General features: G+C 38.1%; 1 long non-coding RNA gene across 1 annotated transcript; it reads right to left on the bottom strand.

The window, feature by feature from the left end:
* Nucleotides 1-15,332: 15,332 nt before the first annotated feature.
* Nucleotides 15,333-17,192, bottom strand: LOC116855469. Its single transcript, XR_004380358.1, has 3 exons — nucleotides 17,150-17,192; nucleotides 16,389-16,497; nucleotides 15,333-16,076 (listed from the first exon to the last, which is right to left on the bottom strand). It is a non-coding gene; the product is annotated as an uncharacterized LOC116855469 (long non-coding RNA).
* Nucleotides 17,193-27,022: the final 9,830 nt, after the last annotated feature.

Raw genomic sequence — 27,022 nt, 5'->3', positions numbered from 1 at the left:
AGGTGGGTAGTCAAGAGGACCAACTCTGAGGCCAGATCCACACTGGAGTCCTGGCTCTGTGACCTTGGACAAATGACTTAACCTGCACCTAGCCCCTATCTGTAAATGGAAGTAACAATAGACCCCACCTCCCAGGACTGTTGTAAAGGACTCAGGGCAGTGGTGGTGTTAGTAGTAATATCTCTACATGGGTCTAATTTGCAGCTTCTCTCTCTGTGCAATGGCCATGATACTATCTTTCTTGCATGGTTGTGAGAATTGAAATGATTCACACAAAGTGTCTGACATGTTCAAATGAAAGTTATTGGGAAGTTTATAGCTAAGTATGTAATTATAAAAATAATTAATTTGGGGTGATTCTTTTAAACCTAAAATTATCTATTATTTCCCCATTTTCAATTTGGATGCAGTCCATTTACATATTCTCTTGAGTATCAGTCTCACCACAACCCTGTGAGGGAAGGATCCCTGTTTCTCTGAAGGAAGGGAAGCTTGGGATGTTTAAATAACTTGGCAATATTCCTGTTATAAAAGAAAGGCCAAGTAAAATTTGGGAGTTCTGAAAAATATTCTTCCCATTGCCACCTGTATATATTTTCTGTTGCTGCTGCAACAAGTGACCACAAATTTAATGGCTTAAAACAACACAAATGTATTATAGTCCTGGAGATTAGAAGTCCAAAGTGAGTCTCACTGGCAGGACTGGTTCCTTCTGGAAGCTCTGGGGGAGAATTGGCCCCTTGCCTTTTTCAGATTCTTCAGCTGCCCAAATACTTTGGCCTGTGGCCCTTCCACCATGTTGAAAGCCAGCAATTGTTGAGTCCGTCTGAGACCAGCTCCTTCAGAGCTTCTCTCCTGCCTCCTTCTTTCACTTTTAAGAACCCTTGTGATTCTACTGGGGTCACAAGATAAATTTCCTGTCTTAAAGTCAGCTTATTAGAAACCTTATTTGCATCAGCATACTTAATTCTCCCTTTGTTATGTCACCTAACATATCCAAAAATTCTGGGGGTTGTTCACATCCATCTTTGGGGGGACATTTTCCACCATCCAAAGAACCAAAATAAGGGCAGGCTCAGAGAGGGGGTAAGGGATAGCCTTAATTTCTGTATACCAAATACAATCTAACTTCTCAGAAAGTTGGCTTTTCATTTTATTATGTTTTGTTTTGCTTTACTTCAGTGTGATTTTTATTGTTTTCTGGATTATTAGGTGTCACACAAGCCATCTCCAGGTGTATGAAATATCATCATTATTAGTATGGATGTAGAATACTCCTTTTTAAAAAAATCCAGTACAGTTGACATACACTGTTATATTAATTTCAGGTGTATAATATAGTGACTCAACAGTTCTATACATTACTCAGCGCTCACATAAATGTGCTCTTAATCCCCTTAACTTATTTTGCCCACCCCCCACCCATTTCCCCTCTGGTAACAGTTCTCTATAGTTAAGAGTCTGTTTCTTGGGGTGCCTGGGTGGCTCAGTGGGTTAAGCCTCTGCCTTGGGCTCAGGTCATGATCTCAGGGTCCCAGGATTGAGCCCCACATCGGGCTCTCTGTTCAGCGGGGAACCTGCTTTCCTCTCTCTCTGCCTGCCTCTCTGCCTACTTGTGGTCTCTCTGTCAAATAAATAAATAAAATCTTAAAAAAAAAAAGAGTCTGTTTCTTGGTTTGTGTCAATCTCTCTCACTTTTCTTTTTCTTTTGTTTGTTTTGTTTTATATGAGTGAAATCATGTCATATTTTCTTTTTTCTGACTCATTTCACTTAGCATTTTATTTTCTAGATCCATCCATGTTGTTGAAAAATAGCAAGATTTCATTCTTTTTTATGACCATTATATGTGTGTGTGTGTGTGTGCGTGTGTGTGTGTGTACACACATACCACTTCATCATCATCCATTCATCTATGATGGACACTTCGGCTGCTTCCATAATTTGGCTATTGTAAATAATGCTGCAATAAACATAGGGGAACACACATCCTTTCAAATTAGTGTTTTTCTATTCTTTGGGTAAATACCCAGTAGTGCCATTACTGACTCATGTGGTAGTTTCTACTTTTAATTTTTTGAGGAACCTCAATATTGTCTTCCAGAGTGGCTGCCCCAGTTTGTATCCCCACAAATAGTGCACAAGCTTACCTTTTTCTCCACATCATCACCAACACTTGTTGATTATTAATTCTATGATATTTTATGATATTTATTAATTCTATGATATTTCCCTTTTAATACTTCTCAATTCTGGAAAGCAATTTTAACATCAGTGAAACCATTGTTAAGAAACTGAATCTTTAACTACAATAGCAAGATCACTATCAAATGTTGGCTGCAAAACTATATCCTTTATTACTGCCTTTATTAGAGATGTGACTGGTTCGTGTAAGACACAAAGCAGCCGACAAGAATAATAACATTTTGGAATTTATCCATTTGGCAAATCCAGCTAAGACTGAAAATAGTTGTTTCTTATTCATTTGTATTCAATACCTTATGAAATTTGTTTTTAAATGCCCTTTATAAAAACTGTCTTGGATACAGGGCACCTGGGTGGCTCAGTCAGTTAAGTGAGGACTCTTGATCTTGGATCAGGTCTTGATATCATGGTCATGAGTTTGGCCCCCCCATCAGCCTACTTAAGGGAAAAAAAAAAAAAAAGCCCTGTCTTGGGAAACACTTTCTAAATTAAAAAAAAACTGGCAGATTCAGTTGCTTTTCTAGGTATAAACCTACTTGTACACACTGAAACAGTGGCCTCCAGAGTTTACGCTAAATATGGAAAACAAGCTCAATTCAGGTATTCAGGCAATTGTGTGTTAAGTATGACATCGACTGGTAGAAGACCAAAAGCTAATAATATGCCAAGTTCTTTTTTTTTTAAGATTTTATTTATTTATTTCACAGACAGAGATCACAAGTAGGCAGAGAGGCAGGCAGAGAGAAGGGGAAGCAGTCTCCCTGCTGAGCAGAGAGCTCAATATGGGGCTTGATCCCAGGACCCTGGGATCATGACCTGAGCTGAAGGCAGAGGCTGTAACCCACTGAGCACCAATATGCCAAGTTATAATACCAGCCCAACCTCCAACTTACTATTCACCTCTAGAATTAGTTATTTAGGAGGTTAGGAACTTTGGGTATTATAGCCTAGAAGTGGATAGAGGACCCAGTAAGGATTGCTCCTCATTGTCCCTCTCTGCTTTAGATGGGCTGGGACCATATCTGCCTGGACCATGGTTTGGCACATAGTAGGCCCTTAACAGTGACCCAATGAGTGAATGACTAAATGGATGAAAACTTGGATTCTGCTTCACTATCTAAACTTCATCTGACAGACTAGAGCATCAAAGAATATCATATCAGAAAAGCTTATTCTCTTGCCAGGGCTGAATAATTCTTTCTAGAAATTCAACTTTAGGACACCTGGGTGGCTCATTTGGTTAAGCGACTGCCTTCGGCTCAGATCATGATCCCGGGGTTCCGGGATCAAGTCCTGCGTCAGGCTCCCAGCTCCATGGTCAGTCTGCTTTTCCCTCTGAACTTCTCCCCTCTCATGCTCTCTTCTCACTCTCTCTCAAATAAATAAATAAATAAATACTTAAAAAAAAAGAAATTCAACTTTTTTGAGATGCAATTTGTGTTTGCTACATGTATAAGCCAAATGTGTATCACCATACTCAAAAACATTTCCATCACCCAAAAAGGTTCTCCTTGTGCTCTTTCTAGTCAATTCTTCCTCACCACCAACTTCAGGCAATCACAGACCTGCTTTTTGACATCATGGAATAGTCTTTTCTAGAATTTCACATAAATGGAATTATATAGTATGAACTCCCTGTAATCTGTCTTTTTTTATACAACATAATTTTTTCAAGATTCATCTCTGTTGTAGATTTCAATAGTTTGTTCCTTTTATTCCTGAGAACTCCATTATTTGTTCATTCATCTGTTAATGAACTTTTGGGTGGTATGTTAGGGCTCTCCAGGGGGGAGGGGGAATATACATATATAAATACAAATATATATATATATATATATATATATATATATATATATACACATATATAAATACAAATATATATACTTATATGTCTATAAAATAAGGAATTGCCTCACATGATTACAGAGGCTGACAAGTCCCAATCTGCAGTTGGCAAGCTGAAGACCCCAAAGGGCCAAAGGTATAAATTCTAGTCCCGAGGCCAGTAGACTTCAAGATCCAGGAAGAGCCAATGTTTTTGGTTCAAGTCTAAAGGCAGGAAAAAATAGCAATGTACCAGTGAAAGACTGTCAGATAGGAGAATTCTATCTTACTGACAGGAGGGTAAGATTTTTTGTTCTATTTAAGGCTTCAACTGGTTGAATGAAGATCACCCACATTGGGAAGGGCACTCTGCTTCACTCAGTCTACGAATTTAAATGTTAATCTCATCCAAAAACACTCTCATAGAGACAACCAGAATAATGTTTGACCAGATTATCTGGGCACACTGTGGCCCAGTCAAGTTGACATATAAAATTAACCATCATGAATGGTTAATTTTTAACCTAGTTTGAACCAAGTTTGGGACTATTATGAACATTTGTATACAAGTCTTTATGGAGACATATTTTTTAGTTCTAAAAGTGCAATGGCTGGGCTGTATGGTGAGTGTACATTTAACTCTTTAAAGAAACTACAAAGTGTTCGCCAAAGTGGTTGTACAATTTTATATCTCCACCCACAGGGAAGGAGTGTTTCAAGTAGAGCTGCCTAATTCTTGGCAAATTAACATGGGAGATAAATATTTTTATTGAAAATAGAGGAATCATGAAATATATACAAATAGATCTCAGATTTTTCATATGCTTTTTTAATATCATTACTTCATGGAATACATCTTTGGCAATTATTTCAGTGGAAAAGGGAAATCCAGAGTTACCTTTTAGGAACCTGGGTGTGTCAGTTATTTATTTCCACAATAATGCTGCTTAACTAACAGCAACATACAACCATAAACAACTGTTTCATTTATAAGACTGCAGGGTTCACTCTCTGGGCTGGACTTTTGCTGTCAGCCAGGACTATGATCACCTGCAGGTTAGCCAGGAAGCCAGGCAGCTTTTTGATCTCAGCTGGAGCCACTCAGAAGGTTGACAGTTGCTGGCTGTCGGCTGACGTAGGACACACTCATTGGCAGAAACTTGGGTGGCACCTGGGTGGCTCAGTGGGTTAAAGCCTCTGCCTTTGGCTCAGGTCATAATTCCAGGGTCCTGGGATCGAGCCCCACATCAAGCTCTCTGCTCAGCGGGGAGCCTGATTCCTCCTCTCTCTCTGCCTGCTTCTCTGCCTATTTGTGATCTCTGTCAAATAAATAAATAAAATATTTTAAAAAAGTAAAAGAAACTTGGGTGGCTCTGCTCTGTTCTGCCTGCCCCATCTCCTACTAGGCTAACTGAGGCATTCCCTTGAGGGCACATGAGGAGTCAGGGTGGGAATGCAAACATGCAAGCACTTTTTCAAGCCTCTGCTTGTGTCACATCAGCTAACTTCCGATGGCCAAAACAAGTCACACAGCCAAACTCAGAACCAAGGGATGGGGAAACCATACCTTCTCTTAGGAAAACCATACCCTCAGACTCACATGATAAAGAACACAGATGCAAGCAGGATCATTCATGCAGTCTTTCACACCCAGTATATCACATTTACTACAATGATAGTGAAGAATCAAAAGCCCTTCAAGAAAATAAAGTCCTCAAGAGGCCAGGTACTGGGATGCAGAAGCAGGGCCTTCTCCCCCAGTGTCATTGATTTCAATGCAGCTGGTTGCTACAAGAACTAGATAAGCAATTTTAGAATGTTAGCCTGCACTAGAGTCCCTAGAGATGCTTCTTTTTTTTTTTCCTCAGTATTTGTATTGCCAAATGTTTTATACACAGAGAAGAGTATATATAAGCTCTATCTATCCAATGTAAAGAATAATAAAAGCTGAATATCCACCCTCCAGATTAAGAAATACAATATTACTAAAACCTATGAAGCTCCCATTTGCCTCTTTGCAATCACAATGCCTCCCCTCACCACAAGAGGTAACTTCTATCCTAAAATTTCATGATAGTATTTCCCTTGATTTTCTTTATGGTTTTACAACATTTGTACATATCCCTAAACTATAAATATTTTTTAGTTTTCCTTTTATTTTGAGCAATATGTAAATGGAATCAGTGTACATATATTTCTGTGAAACTTGCTTTTTGTTCCTTAAAATTATGTTTCTGAGATTTATCCACATTGCTTGTCCATCAAGCTATAGTGTGCTCATTTTAGTGGCTGGATATTGTATTGCTATATCCACAGTATTTATTATCTAACTACTGTTGGTATGCAGTCAGGTTGTTTTCTGCTTTAGGCTAATTTAAACAATGATGCTATGAACATACTTGTACATGTCTCTTGAGCTCGAGTGCAAGAATATGTCTAATTTATATATCTGAGAGTAAAACTGGCATTTACATGTTCAACTTTATTAGGCAATACCAAATTGTTCTACAAAATGACACAATCTATAAATAAACAACATTAATAATAAAGATTAAAAACTAAGAATATGATGTTGTATGCCAATAAATTTAAGAAATTAGGTAAAATTTTATAATTCCTAGAAAAATATAATTACTAAAACTGATTCCAGAAGAAAAAGAAAACCTGACTTCTCCCATAACTATTAAAAAAAATTGAACCAGTGGTTAAAACCATGTAGCAAAGAAAACACTAGTTTTCTAGTTAGTTTCATAGGATAGTTTCACAGGAGAATTCTACCAAATATTCATGAAAGAGATTATCTTAACCTTATATTAACATTTTCAATTAATCATATTTATCATTTCTTTGCCAACCATTCTTTCTTGCATCTCAGACCTTTTCCTGCTTCCTGAAGGAAGCTTTGAAATTCCTTTCGTGAAGACTTAACGCCAGTAAACTCTCAGTTTTTACTTATCTGAAATATCTTCATTTCCCCTTTATAATTTAAAGACAGTTTCAATGTATATGCTTCTTTTTTTAGGCAGATAGTCCTTTTGAAAATGTCATTTGACTGTCTTTTGACCTCCATTATTGTGGTTAAAACTTACGTGCTCAATGTTAAGTGTAATTGTTATTCCACTGAATTTCACCTTTCTTTAAAACATTTCTAAGAACTGTTTTCTCTTCCCAGTGCAGTTTCAGGCAGTTAAAAAAAAAAAAAAGCCACTTTTTTTGTGCTATACAAAATTTTTAAGAAAACTTCTTACCTCATGTCTCCAAGAATCCCCTTGAAACCCACTGTGAGGAAACTGTGCACTTTGGCAGGTAAGCACCAGACCATTCTTTAGTGTTTATACAGAGAAGTTATGGAAATTTTCCCATTATGTGTATCTAAGTGGGATGTGAATGCCACTTGAAGCGAATTGTAATTTGGGGGAGTTAAGCACAAGGTCATTCTCTATATTTGTAAGGAGGCTTTTAAGAACACTTCTCACTGCATATTTTTTTTTTTAAAGAGAGACTTTTCTCTTTTCTTTGGTGTTCAGCATTTTTATTATAAAGAATGGATTTCCCTTTAGGATTTCTGCTTCCTGAGTGTGGATTGCTGTCCCTTGTCGACTTTGGAAAATGCTTAACCGTTATCTCTTCAAACATTTCCTCTTCACTTCTGGAACTCCAATAAATTTACATCAGATGTTTTCTTTTTAATTTCTTGTCTTATTCTCATCTCTTTGTCTCTGTCAATGGCTTTCTGCATAGTCTCCTCCAGTTCATTTTTAGCTGTGCCTAATCTGCTATTTAACCCATCCACTGAGTTTTAACTTCTATCATTGTGATTTTCAGTCCTAAAAGTTCTTTTTTATTCATTTTTAGTCTCATAAGTCCTTTTTGATTGCCATATATTAATCTTTTATTTATTTAAATAGTCATTTAATGCTTTCTATGATAATTCCAGTATCTTCAGTTTTCATGCTGCTTCCGTAATTTAATTCTGCTGAGTCTCACTCTTTGTGTTCTGGGCATTTAGTGATATGTATTTCTGAGCTTTTGTTCTTTAGAACTTTTTCTGTTGGAATTCTTTGAGGCCTAGTTTTGAGTTCTGGGGTCATTATTAACTCAGGAACAACTTGTTCTATTTTTTGGCTTAGGTTTTCTTAAACCACACAAATAGTGTAAATTTTGAGCACACACCATGTGATTGAGAGTTTGTGGTTTGCATTTCTCAGGAAAGAATTATTCTTGCCCTCATGAAGCAGCTTGCGTTCTAGTAAGGTGAGATGAATAATAAAAAATAAGCACAAAAAATGAAAAAATGACAATACTTAGAATCTGATAAGTGTGCATGCAAAGAAAAGAAAAAGTACAGCAGAGTAAAGGAATTAGAAGTCCAGTGGGGTGGGAAACTTCACAATATTTAGTAGATTCAATAGGCCTCACTGGAAAGAGTGACATTTGAGAAAAGCCTTAAAGGAGCTGAGGAATATCTGAGTCAAGAGTGAGCTTGCATGGCCAAGGAAACACCAGAGGGGTCGTGTGGCTTGAACAACATGAGTGAGGGGACAGTGGTAGTTAATGAGGTTGGAGACGTAAGATGTCTAATAGAGCATTATAAAAAGTTTGTTTTGCTCTAAGTGAAATGAGAAATTCAGGGTTTGGAGCAGAGAAGTAAAATGATCTGACCTATAAAAGGGCCACTCTTGCTGCTGTATTGAGAACAGACTGATAGAGTGCAAAGGCAGAGGCAGGAAGATTGGGTAACCTACGCTAGAGATGACAGTGGCTCAGACTAGAGGTAAGAATTGAGGTGCTGTGAAGTGGTAAGATTCTAGTTATAATTAAAGTTAAAACCATTATGATATCCCGTCAGATTCACTGTGCAAAATAGTGAGAAAGAAAGGGGTCAAGGATTTTCTTAAGCCTCAGTCTCCATGGCCTAGTGGGAAGCACTAGGGTTAAGGCTAAAGTCCATTCAAGGAATCTAATAGGTACCCAAAAACCTGGCACCCCAAAAGACTACACACTCAGCTTAAGAATTAGAAGGAAAAAAATAATTAGAAATCCCTCCCTCTCCAAGGACCACAAGAAACTTTGCCTGCTTTAATCCTTGGTGCTAAGTGGACAAAGGGCATGGTGCCTCAGTTAACTTGTAGCCATAGCTAGTTCTCATGCAGATTTGTAGCCTGAATTCACACTGCCAGTTTGACATAAACTCTTCATACAGAGTTGGGTTTACGGTGTCTCCAAACTGGGAAAAAGACCTGCAAATACTTTCTAGAGGAATCTATCTTCATTCTACATCTCAAAGAAACCCACAAGTGATTTTCCAGTGAATAGCTGAAGGAGAAGTAATAATTTCTTTCCCTTTCATCAGCAAAAGAATTCATTTTTTTAATTTACCCTTACACAGCCACAGATAAAACTCATTACATGTCCAAAGAAATGTGGCTTGGTAAGTGACAATAAATAAGCACAACAGATGGCAGAAATAGACCTCCAAAGACTTTAGATTTTATAATTACCAGACACATAATATAAAATAACTATATTTACGATTTTAAAGAACTAAAAGACAAGAGAAAAATATGTGCAGAGAATAAGAAATCATAAATAATGGCCAAATAGAAGTTCTAGAAATTAAAAATACAATAATAATAATTGAAATTTAAAACTCAGTAGATAGATTTAACACACAGCTGAAGAAAGAATTGCTGATCTGAACAATATGGACATAGCTGAAGAAATTATCCAGTATGCTACACAGTGACTCAAAGAAATGGGAAGTATGAAAAGAAGGTTCAGAGACAGGAAAAATAGGAAAGGTCTCATATATATCTAACCAATATACTAGAAGGAACAGAAATGGAGAAGGAGAAAAGACAATATTTCAAAAGATTACAGCTAAGAATTTGCCAGGGTTAATGAAAGATCCAATCCATAGATTCAAATTCCCAATAAATCTCAAATCCAAAAGAAAAAAATCTACACGTTATACTGAAAGTACAAACACCAAAGCATTAAGAAAAATATAAAAGACATTTAAAATCTCACTACCTAGAGATACACTTTACTAACACTTTTACTTTATGGTATTTTCTAAATGTATACCTGTACAAAATTAGTATCATACTATACATTCATTGATAGTTTTTTCTTAATATATTATGAACATTTCTCCATGCTAATACTTTTTCTTCAAAATCCTAATTTTAAAGGCTCCATGACATTCTATCAGATAAATGCATGGCAATTTAAGCAAAATTCAACTGTTAGACATTTATTTTCCAATTTTTGATTATTTTAAATAATACATTGTATATGTAAATATCTTCTACATCCCTATTTCTTTAGGAAAAATTCCTAGAAGTGGAATTGCTGGGTTGATGGATATAAATTTCCTTATGACTTTTTAATTCAAAGAAGACATTCAGATGGCCAACAGACACATGAAAAATGGTCAACCTCACTCATCATCAGGGAAATGCAAATCAAAACTACAATGAGATAGCACATCATACCTGTCAGAATGGTAAAATCAAAAACACAAAAAACAACGGGTGTTGGCAATGATGTGGAGAAAAAGGAACCCTCCTGCACTGTTGGTGGGAATGCAAACTGGGCAGTCACTCTGAAAAACAGTATGGAGCCTCCTCAAAAAATTAAAAAGAGAACTACCCTATGATCCAGTAATCACACTACTGTGTATTTACCTAAAAAAATACAAAAAACTAATTCAAAGGGATACATGCACCCCGCTGTTTGTTGCAGTATTATCTATAGGAGCCAAATTATGGGAGCAGCTGACTATCCATCAATAGATGAATGGATAAAGAAGAGGTGGCATATGTATATAATGGAATGTTATTCAGCCATAAAAAAGAATGAAATCTTTTTTTTTAAGATTTTTTTTTTTGTTGTTTATCTGAGAGAGTGAGAGAGAGTACACACATGCAACAGAGGGAGAGAGGAAGAGCAAGAAGCAGACTCCCCGCTGAGCTGGGAGCCTTATGTGCAGCTCCATCCCAGGACCCTGAGATCATTACCTGAGCCAAAGGCACATGCTTAACCAACTGAGTCACCCAGGTACCCTCCCAAAAAAGAATAAAATATTGCCATTTGCAACAACATGAATCGATCTAGAGAGTATAATGCTATGAGAAGTCAGTCAGAAAAAGACAAATACCATGTTTTCATTCATATGTGGAATTTAAGAAACAAAACAAATGAGCAAAGGAAAGAGAAAGAGAGAGGGAGATAAACCAAGAAACAGACAGACTCTTAACTATTGAGAACAAAATGATGGTTACCAGAGGGCAGGTGGGGTAGAAGATGGCTGAAATAGGGGATGGGATTAAAGAGTACACTTGTCATGATGAAAACAATAATGATCATAAAATAAAATGATTAAAAATTATAAAATTAATATGTGCTCATCAAATATTACTTGTTTAAAGTATTAAAAAAGACTTTTTGATTCATATTGTCAAACTGCTCTCAAAAAAGCACTGTACTGAGTTATTGCCTTATCTGTAGCCCAGGAGCACACATGTTTCACCACATGGGAGGACTTCTCCCCTAACTTTACTCAAGTAAATTCAGAATGGTTTGGCGAACCTACTCCCCAGATGTCAACTGCTTTCATTTATGCATCCATCCCCAAACAGAAGACCTTGATGCTTATGAACTAGTGAAGAGTATCATTTCCCATGCCTCTTAAAAACTAAAATAACCAAAGTCCCCAAGAACACAAAAACATGAACATTTGAAAACATTTTCAGCTATTTTAAAACTTTGCTTCCATGTTTTCCAAAATGACTATTCATTTACTTGAACAAAACATTTTAAAATGCAGTTGTCATCTATTCTATGCCTCCAAGAGCTGGGCAGTTTGTTTTATAATAAATGGTGGCCTTAGTTTATACCATGTGATTGAAGGGCATTCAGCACACGTTGGAGCCTCTAATCACAGTCTATAATCTCGTTTTCACATTTCTCTCTGGTATATCCTACTTGACCCTGCTTATTGAAGCACTTTTATTGTGCTGGTTAAAAAGACAAGGGATTGAGCAGAAACAAAAGTGAGGTCTGAGAATTGTTTTTATGCCATGTGCCCAGTCCAGCTCTATTGCTAAATGAATAGAAACTATCTGGAATCCAGCCAAAGCTACTTGATGGAAAACTCTGACTTCCAAAAAGTATTCCTGATGTTTTTAAAAGCATCACAATTTGCCCAAGTTGAAAAAGAAAGGTTTGTCTCTTCACAATAAAAGCACAGCTAGCTAGGTAGCCAGCCATATAATCCAGGTTTCGTCAAACTTTCTGTAAAGAGCTAAACAGTAAATATTTTAGATTTTGTGAGCCAGACTGTCACTGATGCAACTAACTCAATTCTGCCACTGTTGCGAGAAAGCATCTATAGATGATATGTGGCTCACTGGGTGTGGCTGCATACCAATACAAATTTACCCAGAAGGGCCATGCCAAGATTTGGCCTCCAGGCAGTAGTTTACAACCTCATGGTTATAAGTTCCCTTCCAACTCTGAAATTCTTTTAATCTATCACCAGTCTTGGACTTCTGGGACATGTGGTATTTTGGAGTTAGGTTGTCCAATATTGACTGGTGTTTAGGATGAGGGTAGAGAGAAAGGAAGTTCTGCTAATCTCCAGACACAAATAGATTCAGGATATTAGACAATAAAATCCATCAGTTGAAGGAGGTTAAACACAGGGTTCTCTCCCTTTCTCTTTTGGCTCAGATATTAACATTGAATTTTTTTAAAAACTCAATTCCTATTCCATTTCTTCAATCTGGTGAATCTTCCAGTTCTTCAGACGTATGGAATCTGTTCCTAGACTGTGTTGTGATGAGAGGAAGCCAATGGAACCTTCAACTCTCCAGAGGACAGGCACAAGACAAAACTGCACCAATAGCTGAGAAATGGTGGACTGAAGTCCAGCCCCACCTCCTGGATTCTTCTACAGGGAATATGAGTTAGGATGAATCACCCTCTAACAACTGAAGTGCCTACTTCCAGGACAGCCTCAAAAGGGAAATTGACCTCCTATTTCTCCTCCTTTTCACCAACAAAATTCTCAGAAGATGGCAAGTTTACTTTCTCAAGTTCCTAGTCTGTGTTTTTAACTCAACATCTGTGTTTGCCCTGGTCCTTCTGACATCCTAGACATCCCCATCTTTTCTAACCCTCACCCCTACCCCACAGCAATGTATTCATTGGCTGTCAAGCTGCTGGTTGTGCCCTATAGTCTCTTCTTTCTATTCTCCTTTAATGTAGTCATTCCCCAAATTTCTGTCCTTTGTTCTTTTCCTTGTAAAGTTTCCCTTTCGAGATTCATTCATTTCTAGGTCTGTATTTCTTTGTGATCAATCCCAGTCTCTTCCCACCTTTTCCTTGAGCTTCAGTATTCAGCTGGATCCCAAACTCAACACATCCAAAGCTGGATTTAGGAACTGCCTCAAATTGAGTACTCCTCCTATGGGTCCTCTTTCAGTTTGTGGCATCTCTCACCCTCCCAAACTCAATACCTCAGAATAATAATTCACTTCTCCCTTTTCTTCAATCGAAATTGCATCGATTCTTCTGTCCCGACTCCTCTGCCTGGCAACCCTTACTTTCTATTTCTGCCACCCACATCCTGGCCATTTAACTGTCTTCTCCACCTTCAGACTGGCCCCTGTTCAGCCATCTTGAGCAAAACAATTGAAATTCACATTTTAAAGCTCCATTTTGAAGTCATTCACCTATTTAAAAACAATTTGTGGCCTCCCATTTAAATAAAGCTTTGAGATCCTTCATCATTCAACTCCAACCTGTTGTTGGCTTTTCCAGAATCATTTTCCCACATGAACTTTGCACTTGAATGAAGGTGGACCACTCATATTCTTCTAACATCCCTGGTGGGTCCCTTCTTTAGTGACTGCTTTTATTTATCTCTGATAATAAAGTGTCTTCTATCTTTCACTGTAACCCAAAACAGCTCCATTATCTTCTATTCACTGTGACACTTAATTTGTACCCCTCCCATCCCATGTATCTTTTTTTTTTTTTTTGAGTGAAAGAGAGAGTGGGCAGTGGCGATGGGTGGAGGAGGAGTTAGAGGAAGAGGGAGAGAGAGAATCCCAAGCAGACTCTATGGCCACACACACACAGGGCTCTATCTCACAACCCTGAGATCATGACCTGAGCCCAAATCAAGAGTTGGACACTTAACCAACTGTGCCACCCCAGGTACCACTCATCCCATGTATCTTAAGTGGGATGAGAAATTATACTCTTTCACTAATTCATAGCATCAATGTCTTCTGTTTGGGGATGGATGCATAAATGAAAGCAGTTGACATCTGGGGAGTAGGTTCGCCAAACCATTCTGAATTTACTTGAGTAAAGTTAGGGGAGAAGTCCTCCCATGTGGTGAAACATGTGTGCTCCTGGGCTACAGATAAGGCAATAACTCAGTACAGTGCTTTTTTGAGAGCAGTTTGACAATATGAATCAAAAAGTCTTTTTTAATACTTTAAACAAGTAATATTTGATGAGCACATATTAATTTTATAATTTTTAATCATTTTATTTTATGATCATTATTGTTTTCATCATGACAAGTGTACTCTTTAATCCCATCCCCTATTTCAGCCATCTTCTACCCCACCTGCCCTCTGGTAACCATCATTTTGTTCTCAATAGTTAAGAGTCTGTCTGTTTCTTGGTTTATCTCCCTCTCTCTTTCTCTTTCCTTTGCTCATTTGTTTTGTTTCTTAAATTCCACATATGAGTGAAACCATGGTATTTGAGAAACATCATTATAGGACAGTGGGGTACCTTTACTGTAGATGATGAGCTTGCTGAGGGCAGAAACTGGCTGTCCTATAATTATGTTTCTCACACAATACCTTGCCCATTGTCTGTATCCAATTACTATTGATCAAATAAATAAGCATAAATGAAAGAAGAATATTGTTTTTACCATTCCTGGAGTTAAGATCCACAAAAGCCATTTGGGGATTGGGTTTTTGTGTCTTTTAACCCATTTCAAAGACTAGCACAGACATGAATTTCATTGGTGGGTCTCAATAAATATAAAATTAATCTTAACAGCAATGAGTAAAACAGAATGGCTGCCTCTTCCCAATGTCTTCTGTTTGGGGATGGATGCATAAATGAAAGCAGTTGACATTTGGGGAGTAGTTATGCATAAAAACATTTCTAAGGGTGACATAGTAAACTACAGAAATATTTTATATAATCAAAAATCCTTAAAAGAACTATATAAATGCACATGATATTTTCATGAAAAGGTGGAATATAAACATAATATTTATATACAAGTAATATGAACATATGGACAAGGACAAGATGGGGGGAAATATTAATATGCTAAGAAAGTGAAATTTCAGATCTATTTGTTGTTTTAAAATGTTTTCCCCTTATGCTTACAATTTAATATTCTTTGTTGCTCTTAAAAAATAGTCTGACCTCCAAAATTAAAAAAATGTAAAGCAGAATATTTCACCAAGAAGAATGAGAATTGTCCAGAAAGTTGTTATTTGAAAATCCTAACTCCAAAAAGTAATTCGTCATTTTCTACTATCTCTGATACAAAAACTCTTTAATATCTTTTTTGCTTCATGTCTTCGATTTCCTGCCACTCACTAGAATGTGTTTCCATCAGCCTTTCATTACATAGTGTCAATATGTGGCTACAGTTCTTTGTTGTGTATTAACTGAGAGCTTGCCCACATGACTGTCTCAGACATTTAATTCAATGGGAGAAGGTTCTGGTCAACATCATCAGACTAGGGAGAGAGAAGAAGAAGAATGAGAATTTAAACAATTACCTCTTATTTCAGAAGGCTTGTTTTCTCGTAGAAAAGTCTTTGAGTTAAACTCATCTATGTCTTGAGGGTTTCTACAAAGCTACAGTGAGATCGGTTATAAAATAAACCCATTTCTTTCTTTGGTGATGCTCCTCCACATCACTAGCTGGAATGTCCCTCAAACAAAGCAATCTAACACACACTGCCAAAGAGAAAAACTCTCCTTCATGTATACACTGAAGAAAAAAAAAAGTTGTCAATACATACAAGTCATTAAAAATGTGAGAATATGAAGCTTCTTGAATTACCCACTAACTTAAGTCAACACATACTATATTCTTACCCAAAGGAACAAATTCAAGTATATCCAGTGGGGCTTAAGTGACACAGATAATACTTAAATATAGAACCTCTTCCTTTAGGTTCCAAAAAAAAACAGGACATAATTTTACTTTTGCTTTTCAAAATTCTCAAGAATTTTGTAAGCTTAGTCAACTTCCAATAATAACAATTAATAATAATAATAATTGCTCCTACTAAGTACTTACCATGTGCCAGACATTGTAGCCTGCTGTACAGCCAGTGATCACCACTAGAATTAGAGACGAAGGGTAGGCCAGGCAGCCAGTTGTCAGGATGCCAGTCCAAAAAAGGGCACTAAAACATGACCAGAAATGTAACTGTTACCTGAAACTGTGTTTGCTTCTTGGTGGATGTCAGGCCAAAAGACACAACCAAGCCAAAGAATAGGAAAACAAAGGGTTATACTTGCCACAAGGAGAACACCAGGGATTTTCCCAAAGCAGTGTCTCCTCAAACAATAAAACTAGGGAAGTTTTAAGCTAAGGGTGCATATCTATTCATGAAGGGGGTTGTGCAGCGAGGCATACAGCAAGGAAATGGGGAAAAAGTCATCTTAAGGTGAGAGAGTCCAGGTCAAAGTAAGGAGAGCCAACAAGGGTCAACGTCAACAAGTCTCTGGCTCCAGTTGGTCCAATATCTGAGTTCTCAAAGGGGTTTAGATCCTGCAAAGATAACTCAAGAATGTGTGTCAGGGCAGTCTTCACTTTTGGATCAGCACTAGGAGTTTTACCACTGCTTTATTGTCCCTGATATGATTAGGTTATCTCTCGGCCTGACAGTGGCTATTTTGTTCTTAGCTTCTTTCACAAGGTGCTGGGAGGTGCCTAAAATGACTTTTCTTATATATAAAAAAAAAAAAAAAAAAGAAAGAAAGAAAGGAAGGAAGAAAGAAGGAAAAGCTGTGTCTTTCTTTTTGGGGGTCCCCTAACTCTCTCTGCTTACATACCACACAGAGAAAACTGGAATTTGCAGAACCCCTCTCAGCAAGAGCAGCATAAGTTTTGGGAAGATGTGCTCTAGTCAGCCATCTGGGGAGAAGATGAGATCCCCTGAGGGCATACCCAACCGTACAGGTTGCCTCCCCACCAAAATGCCTCCTCTGAAGGGTGCATCTAGTTGACCACATGTCTACAGAGTGGAGTGTGCAAATTAGAGGCCAGAGCAGACTTCTGGCCGACCTTTGGGGAGAAGCTTAGTCCTTCCTCCTGGCCTCCTTTTTACCCACCACCACTCCCAGGTCAGTGTCTCTATTTAATAAAAATTAGGCAAATGTTTAAAGAATGTTGTTTTAAAGTGGTGCCGAATAATGAAGCCAACCAGCAACCAGTGTGGCTGGAGCCAGCCTTGCTCACTCTATTTCTGCAAGGGTTCCATTTCCCATTTCTCAGGGCCAGGTGAGCACAACCCTCCAGCACAACAGCCCACCATGCTGGTCTCTAATGGGGCCCACCACAGGCCCAGCTGGCAGGTGTGAAAGCTGGCACCTGCTCCATCATCTCCTTCTCAGCTACAATTGCCACCATCAGGGGGAGCATGAACCTAAATCTACCCATGGCCATGACTCCCTTCCTTCACTCCCCTGACACACATGCCCTCCAGCACCTGTGACATTTTGCCCCTCTTGGCTAGGTCTCCACTAATGGGTTTAATCTCCCTGATGACATTGTGACTGTTTTGAAAACTTGCTGAAGCCACCTGGGTGGCTCAGTGGGTTAAACCTCTGCCTTCGGCTCAGGTCATGATCCCAGGGGCCTGGGATCGAGTCCCGCATCGGGCTCTCTGCTCAGCAGGGAGCCTGCTTCCTCCTCTCTCTGTCTGTCTCTCTGCCTACTTGTGATCTCTCTCTCTGTCAAATAAATAAATAAAATCTTAAAAAAAAAAAAAGAAAGAAAACTTGCTGAGACATATTTGTTGGGTGCTTCCAACAGCCTCCAGCATGGTAATGAGCCTCAGAGTAAAAATTTCACACATTCCTTAAGTTAAAACAGTGTAGATTAGAAACACAATTTAGAGATCAGCTAATCTATGGTCATGACAGATATGGAAGCAAGAGTAAAGGAACGGGGCTCGAAAGATGCTGGGCAGTCCTAGACATGACATGCCCATTAGGCCACTTCACCCTTGTTGCCGTGATCACAAGACAAACCCTCATTCACCTTGGAAAACCATTTCCAGCTCTCTGGGATGCTTTCCCTGGCCTCCTCTCACATTATGTCACAGGCTCTTTTTTCTCTTTATTCTGTTAGATTGGGAGGAATATTTTGAGGAAATACTATTCATCTTTGTTTACCCAATGCCTAGCAGACCTGATACCATAGTAGGTCTGTAAATACTCTTCGAATGAGGTAGAAATGTCCTTTCAGCAAGTCATGGACTGCCATGTTGAAAACTGCTCTTTGATATAAATACATGTTTTTCTCTGGAGTGAAATGATGACAGAGATAAAAGAAGCAAGACAGTGGCCACTTAATCCATAAGACAAAGACAAGATAGGTAACTTTAGCACAGTAAATGATAAAATTCCCAAAATATCATTTTCAAGCTAATGTTAATATTTCAAGTCATCAGGTGTGAATTAATGTTCTTTCTATCAGAGACTCATATCTTGAATGCACCAATTTTATTAAGTTTAAATTTTCTTAATGTGATAAAATAGACATGACAAAGTTTACTGCTTTAACCATTTTTTAAATGTACAATTCAGTGGCATTAAGTACATTCGCATAGATATGCAACCATCACCTCCATCCATCTCCAGAGCTTTATCTTTCCAAACTGAATTTCTGTACCCCTTAAACAATAATGCCCTATTTCCCTCTCCCCCAAGCCCCTGGTAACCACCATTCTACTGTCTCTATGAATTTGCCTATTCTAGGGACTTCATATAAGTGGAATCATATAATTCTTGTCCTTCTGTGTCTGGCTTATTTCACTACAATGTTCTCAAGTTTCATCCATGTTATAGCATGTGTCAATTTTTCTTTTCAGGTTCCACATTTTGTTTATCTATTCATCTGATAGACATTTGGGGAGTTTCCACCTTTTGACTATTGTGAATAAATTTAAGATGTTTAAGTAATACATTAAATAATTTAAAAATAAAGCAGTACTAAGAGGCATATAATGAAAACTAGCAGTCTCCTGTTTGCTGTCCTGTTGATCCCCAAAGGCTATAACTTTCATATTATTTAGCTCTTTTCTTTTGGTCATTTCAACCATATATTTTTTAAAGATTTTATTTATTTGACAGACAGAGATCACAAGCAGGCAGAGAGGCAGGCAGAGAGAGAGGAAGGGAAGTAGGCTTCCTGATGAGCAGAGAGCCCGATGCGGGACTTGATCTCAGGACCCTGGGATCATTACCTGGGCTGAAGGCAGAGGCTTTAACCCACTGAGACACCCAGGCGCCCCTCAGCCATATTTTTATATTTTTTTTAATTTTTAAAAACATTTTATTTATTTATTTGTCAGAGAGCATGAGCACAGGCAGACAGAGTGGCAGGCAGAGGCAGAGGGAGAAGCAGGCTCCCCGCTGAGCAAGGAGCCCGATGAGGGACTCGATCCTAGGATGCTGGGATTATGACCTGAGCTGAAGGCAGCTGCTTAACCAACTGAGCATCCCGTCAGCCATATTTTTAAATGTAGTGTATTTTCTTGAGTTTTTAACTTTTTAATATAATTTGCTGATTCCCCACCATAGAAGAGCTAGCTCTCCTACTACACACATGCTTCATGTATCCACAGAGATATCTCCCCTCTATTATTTTTTTAAGATTTTATATATTTGACAGACAGAGATCATAAGTAGGCAGAGAGACTGGCAGAGAGAGAGGAAGGGAAGCAGGTTCCTTGCGATGCGGGGCTCGATCCCAGGACCCTGGGATCATGACTTGAGCCGAAGGCAGAGGCTTTAACCCACTGAGCCACCCAGACGCCCCTCCCCTCTACTACTCTTGCAATACAACTACATCCCCATTTCGATAAAATACATTTCAGTGTTTATTGTATTATGTGTGTCAATCGGTAATATGATGAGAGAAAATTTAACAGGAAGAATTATTAGCAATTAGGAAAATGACTGAAAGAAAAGTAGAGATACCAGGTGTACAGAGAAGTTAGTATTTCCAGGATGGAGGAGAATGCCCAGGGAAGGGCCAGTTCGGAAGAGCCCTCTCCCGGAGGTGGAGAGGGTATGGCTGTGGCAGAGAAGAACGAAGAGGTGCAGAGGGTGGGCTAATACCCAGCTACCCACCGCTGAGGTGCCAGTGAATCTCACTGGGAAGCTGCCCACTGAGAATCTATTGGCAGCCTTACAGTGAAAATGAGAAAACCAAATTCTGAAAACCAAGAGTAGCCCCTTCTCTTACAGTGTCCACCAGTGCCCTTTACTGACAAGGCTTAACATTGTGATATCAGCAAAGGAAATGTTTATATAGAGTTCAGCTCCAGTATCACAAAGCAGGGCAAAGAGGGGTGAAAATAGAGCTGAGAGACAATACAATGACAAACAGCACACCATGTTCATGAAAGTTATCCTGAAACCCCCTTCACCACCCTTCATTGTCTTAGGTCTGGGTTGGATCTCCTATTTCCCAGATCCATATCTTCCTCTTTCTTCATTTATAATCTCATTTTGGTGCAAGTGTCACTTCTTGACAGAGTTACCTAAGAGGTAAACTTTATGAGAATATGCATTCTGAAAATGTCCTTACTCTACCTGATAGTTTGGCTAGCTATAGAATTCTAAACTCTTTTTCCCTCAGAATTTTAAAGGCATTGCACCATTATTTTCTAATGTCCAGCACTGCTATTAAAAATTCTGATGACATTTTGATTCCTGATCTTTTGTATGTGATCTGTTTTCTAGATTTTTTTTTCTTCCTCTGTGGAAGCCTTTACGATCTTTTCTTCCTACCCAGATTTTTGAAATTTCACAATGGTGAGTCTTGTTCTGAGTTTTTAAAGTTTTTAAGTACTCTGGGCACTCTGTGCTTTCAATCTGGACCATCCTGTTCTCTAGTTCTTTCCCCATGTTACATCTCTGCCATTTTCTACCCTTGCAACTTTCTCCGTTCTCTTTCTGGAACTTACAGTTGTTTGATGTTAGATCTCCTGGACTGAATCTTTGGGAAGCTGCCCACTAAGGATCTGCTGACCGTCTTGCACTGAAAACAAGAAAACCAAAGCCTGAAATCCAAGAGGAAGCCCCTTCCTCTTGCAATGTTCTCCAGCGCCCTCTACTGATAAGGCTTGACATTGTGACATCAGCAAAAGAAATGTTGGAGTCCAGCTCCAATATTTTATTACAAAGCAAGGAGAGGGGTGGATGCAGATCTGAGAGGCAATGTTTTCCTCTCATACTTTGCCCCTTTTCATCTTTTTTCTTTGTTTTATGCAATTTTTCTCAACCTTGTTATCCAGTTTTTCTGGAATATTTTGTTTCTTCTACTGTATTTTTAATTTTTCAGTCTTGTTTAATACTTTTTCATAGCCCAATTGCTTCTTGTTATGTGCTTATCTTTCCTTGTGCACTACTTTTAAACTTTTTGGTTTTTTTTTTCTTCCTACACTGTGGCTTTCCTTCCACCACCTTTTTAATTTTGATCTCCATCTTCCATTGAAGATTTCCTCAAATGTTTAGTCCATCCTTCTTTAAAGTGCAAAACACCCAAAAGGGAGCTCTGTGGGTGTGGGTAGGTTTCCTGACTGACGGAGTTCAGCCTAAGTTCACTGTGCAGATTGTAGCTGTAGGTATCTGTCTTTTGTCTTGGGCTGGTTGTTTCCTAAGAGGAATCCTCAAATCTTCTGCCAGATGGACTAGAAGCCTGGCCTCAAGCATCCTGGGCACCACGGGGCAGGACTCTCACTTTCAATCCTCCTGCTTCCAGAAAAGCCTTTCACTCCTGCCTCAGCTTTATGCCTGGTTTCTGAGTCCCAGCCCTTTCTGTCTGACCCTCCCTTAAACCTCCAGACTTCTACAGTTACAAGGGAAAGGCTGCATAGATTGAGGAGAGGGCCAAACAGCTTCTTTTTAGACTTTTATTATATTTTTAGTAATTTCTACACCTCAAAAGGAGCTCGAAATCACGACCCCAAGACCAAGAGTTACATGCTCTTCTGACTGACCTAGCCAGGAGCCCCTCTTTTGTAGTCTTTTAAATAATCTGTATCTTATCTTCAGAGTATCTGGCGCCTCCAATTCTTGAGAATTTTGGACGTTCTGGGCATAAATCACTAGCTTTTTGTTAGCTTATCTTTCTGAAGACACACATTCACCTTCTAGACTCTACAGTGAATAAGCACACAGTGCCGGGAGCCATGATTGCTTATTGGAAACCCGGTTTCATCACTTACCAAATGGTGAGCTTGGGCAAGTTATTTAGCCTTTGTACCTCAGTTTCTCCATCTGTAAAATGGGGATGATACAACTACACCGTAATAGCTTAGAGCAAAGGTAACAAGCTACAATCCACAAGCCAAATCTGGTCCACAGTCTGTTTGTGCGGCCTGTGAACTAAGAATGGTTTTATATTTTTAAAGGGTTGCAAAAAAGAAAAAAAAAAAAACCCTATTCACAGAACATGCAACGAACCTTAAAAGGAACACAAAGCCTAAAATAGTTTCTCTTTAGTCTTTTACAGAAAAAGTTTTCTGTCCCCTGGTTTATAGAATAGTTGTACTAACTGAATTAATGCATTTAAAGTATTAGAACAAAATGAAGTCATTCATTTATTCCCCAGGTTGAAGATATGTATTTCATACATATACATATGGAGTTTTCAGTGTATCAGTGGCACTTAAAGTCATTGAGACAACATAAACACCCCAAAGGATTAAGTTAAATAAAAGAAGCCCAAGAACTGACCTCTGGGCACCCCAACTCTTCTAAGAGATCAGAGAATAAGGAGGGTAGTAGCAAGAAACACCGAGGAAGAGGAACTTTATTAAATCAGAAAAATCAGGAGAATGTAGAATACTGGAAACTAAGTTTTAAACATGTTTCAAAAAGGAGGAAGTGATCTGCAGTTTGAAATGCTTGTCACAGGCTAAGTAATATGACTAAGAATTGGCCATTGGATTTAACAACAGAGAGATCATGGGTGACATTAGTAAGCACAATTAATGGGATGATAAGGGGAAAAAAAAACACAAGAGAAATTAAAGACCATGAGAATAGAAAATGATTTTGAGGACTTCTGCTACAAAGGGAAGCACAGAAATGAGGTGGAGGTGGAGGGAAGTAGAGTTGAGGTTTTTTTCCCTTTTTTTTTTTTTTTTTTAAAGATGGGCTCAACAAAAGATTGTATACTAATAGAAACAATCCATATACCTTAGGTGGGTAAATGTGATGGTAGGATGGGTAGAAGTCTCTTGACTCCTTTAACACTGCATTAATTATTTTCATTGAACTAGGAATCAAGGGAAGAAACTTAAGCAGGGGTTGGCAAATTTGCAGACTTTTCTTCCTATGCAGACTTGCAGGCCAAATCTTACCCACAGCCTGTTTTTGCATGGCACATTAAGAATGGGTTTTATATTTTTAAATGGCTGGGAAATTAATTTTAAAGTATTTTGTGACACATGAAAACTACATGAAATTAAAATTTAAGTGTCCACAAATAAAGTTTTATTGCAATACAGTCATGCTTTTTCATCTACATATTGTTATGGCTGCTTCTGCACCACCAGGGCACAGTTTAGTTTCAACATAGTATGTGGTGTTTTCCTAGGTTCAGGGTGCTCTTCAGTGACTTAGTTATAACATGACAGTGTCTCAAGTGCCATGTGTATTGCCATACATCAACATTTTTCTTTTTTTTACCAGTGAAAGCCCATGTCAAAACAAAATTTTTTTGAATGTCACACTCCCAAAGCATAGTGGAGCATGCATTATTATGAAATTAGATGGCACTACCTTTTTATGCAATGACACTATAGCTGTGCTAAAAGAATGCAATAGCCATAGACATTACCAGATTGAGCATTCATCACAATATTTCCAACTCAGAGGAAAGCAATGGCCAGAAAAATAAGAAAAATTAAAATGGAATTGCTTAGTCCAGCCAAATTTCCTCCCCAAAATTCAAATATTCACATAAGGCTGCAACCAAAATAAGTTTCCAGGTGGCTCAATTGTTAACCAAGCAAGCCATTTACCAATGGTAAATTAAATCACATCTGATTGCAGTAACCAAAGAAATGTATGCAGATAAGCTTAGCCTTTAAGTCATTTAAAAACTTAACAAGTTAAATGATTTTAAGTGGTTTTTCTTAGTTCTTGAGGAGTCAAAATATTTTTAACCAGTATTGCTATCTTCAAGGAGTCAATACCAACTTTGAAGTGACTGAAGAATTAGCCTCTACAGTCTGTAGGTAATTACAGGCAAGAATATTTTCAATGAAGCTGAGAATACACTAATTCAGTAAACATGAAAAAGTAATCTGCTAGGATGTGTGCAACAAATGGTGGCAAAAATATGTATGGAGTATAAAAAGTCTTGGTTGAAATGTGACTGTTAAAGTCTATAGTTGTTCACGGCATTGTTCTTCAGCAGGTATTTTAGTTGAATCTGTCATGTGTTTATGAACCCACAATATCAAGAGTGAACTTCATTCTTGTGGACTTAACCATCATCAGTTCTGTGAATAGGTCAGGTAAGAAGCTGAATATCCTGACTTGGTAGGACAATAGCAGTACTAAGGTAGCATTGTTTAAGGTTTGAGTTCAGGGCCACTGACACTGAATGAGAAGAACCATACTCAACCACATTATTGAACACTGAGTAACACTGGAAACTGGCTTCTGTTGTAGGCTTGATAACGGGTTCTTAATAAATTCAACCTAAAATTACAAGGCAAAACAGTGCTTATGTAAAGAACATATTGCAGTAATTTCCAGTAACTAATGTTTCTTGAATCGTAGGTAACATCAAGCTGCTTACACTTCTCATGCTGTCAGAAGCTGAAAGCAGCTTCTCCATTCCCATATGTATTTACAGCAGATAGATCTCCCAAACTCAAACTATAGTTCCACCAGTATGTTACAAAGATCAATGCAACTGAATGGCTATCTCCATATTTCAAAACTCATTTACTGCATAACTGAGGAAATCCCATCCAATTTTCAGTTATTAGTAATTAATCTTCAATACAATAACATGTTAAAAGAATCTAATTGCATAAATGCCATCCATGTGATGAATATGCTTGATCAAAATCATACGGTCATGAGTTGATATCAGTATTTGGCAATATTTATGCTTGAAAAGACACATTCAAAGATGAAATGCACAGAATCTAAAAGATGAACATTTGCAATTGATTTTGATGATAGCAAATTAACTTTGACTCCCAATTAAAATAGTTCTTTCCCAAAGAACATTCCATCCTTCTCAATAGATCTGTATTAGAAAAAGTTGTACTCAATTATTATGAGTTTTATCAATAAATGAATTTATGGAAATTTAAATATCTACATAACCACCATGTTGCCCAAAATACGGACTCTCTGGTACTTTACAGAAAGTTTGCTGACTCCTAAGCTTAAGGATGGGTAAGTGTTAGAGATTTGAAAAGAGAGGACAAGGCATGAAATAGTAATCTAGGAGAGTGAGACAATGAATGGACTAGAGCAGCATGGGTCACGGTTATCTGTGTCTCTCTCAGGCATACCCTGCTGCAGATGTGCAGTTGAGGGCAGGCAGAGTTAAGTGTTCTAGGTATGGCTATTAACGGCTCTGCTAAGTCCATCTCCATTTAGCCATCTGCTATCTTCCAAAATTTTGCTATATGCTCACCTATTAACTTTTGTCTTGGCATATGCTTACTAAAATCTGTTGTATCATTGAAAAGCTGTTTGTGGATGACTGGGATTGATTTAAAATATTACCTACTTTCATGTCTGTTAAGAGTAAATGGACAGCAAAAAGGTTAAGGCGGGGGGGGGGCACATGAACTTTCCCATATAAACGTGCTCCAGCACTGTTCGTGTGGCCCTAGGCTTTACTGATCTTTGAACTGGAGAGAAGTCCAACAAATCTCATGGGTTATCACACAAAAAACACTCCAGTAACTATTGATCTTACTCCCTCTTTAAAAAAAAAAAAAAAAAAAAAAATGCCTCAAATTTGTAGAAAACGGGCAGAGAAATAGGTTTATCTCAGATAATCCACATTAGTTTTAACTAACCACTTAATGGCAAAACGAAAAGCATGAGTCTCCATAGCTCCCAACTCTCTGGAGCTCAATGTGGATAAAATGAAGGGGTATTTGAACACAAAATGGGAGGCTCAAATTATCAAAAAACCTTCCACAGATGGGGAGTTTCCCTTACTGAGTGTCCTAGAGAAGGGCTTTCAAAGTTCAAAGTTTTGACTAGAAAGCATAAGAAATATGTATGTCATCCAATACCCAAATATAAAACAAGTCTCATGAGGAAAACACCTTTATTGTGTTCTATTCCACTAAATTCTATTTTTTAAAATGTGTGGGGGCCAATTTTTTGACTGTTGGGTCTCTTGGTTTTTAACCCAGGCATTAAAAATGCAGCTGTGACCCACTGTATATCTTACTAAATCTATCTCCAGGGTATAGGTCAGAAACAGCATTTTAACAAACTTCACAAGTCATTTTTAAGTGTCTATATTTTGAACACTACTATCAACCAATACATATATCCCATTCCCCTTTGCCCTCATAAATGGAAGTTTACAGAAACTCACTGTATACAGAGTAAACTGAAGACACACCCACAGAAACACAATGAAGTGATCAAAGGCATACCAAAAATTAGGTGTGACTCCATGGATCATAGGTCCTA

Source organism: Lontra canadensis, unplaced genomic scaffold, assembly GCF_010015895.1.
Source record: "Lontra canadensis isolate GAN:19392208 unplaced genomic scaffold, GSC_riverotter_1.0 scaffold103, whole genome shotgun sequence".
NCBI classification, from domain to species: Eukaryota; Metazoa; Chordata; class Mammalia; order Carnivora; family Mustelidae; genus Lontra; species Lontra canadensis.
Note: the sequence above shows the minus strand (reverse complement) of the source record. Positions and strands in the feature narration are given on the sequence as shown.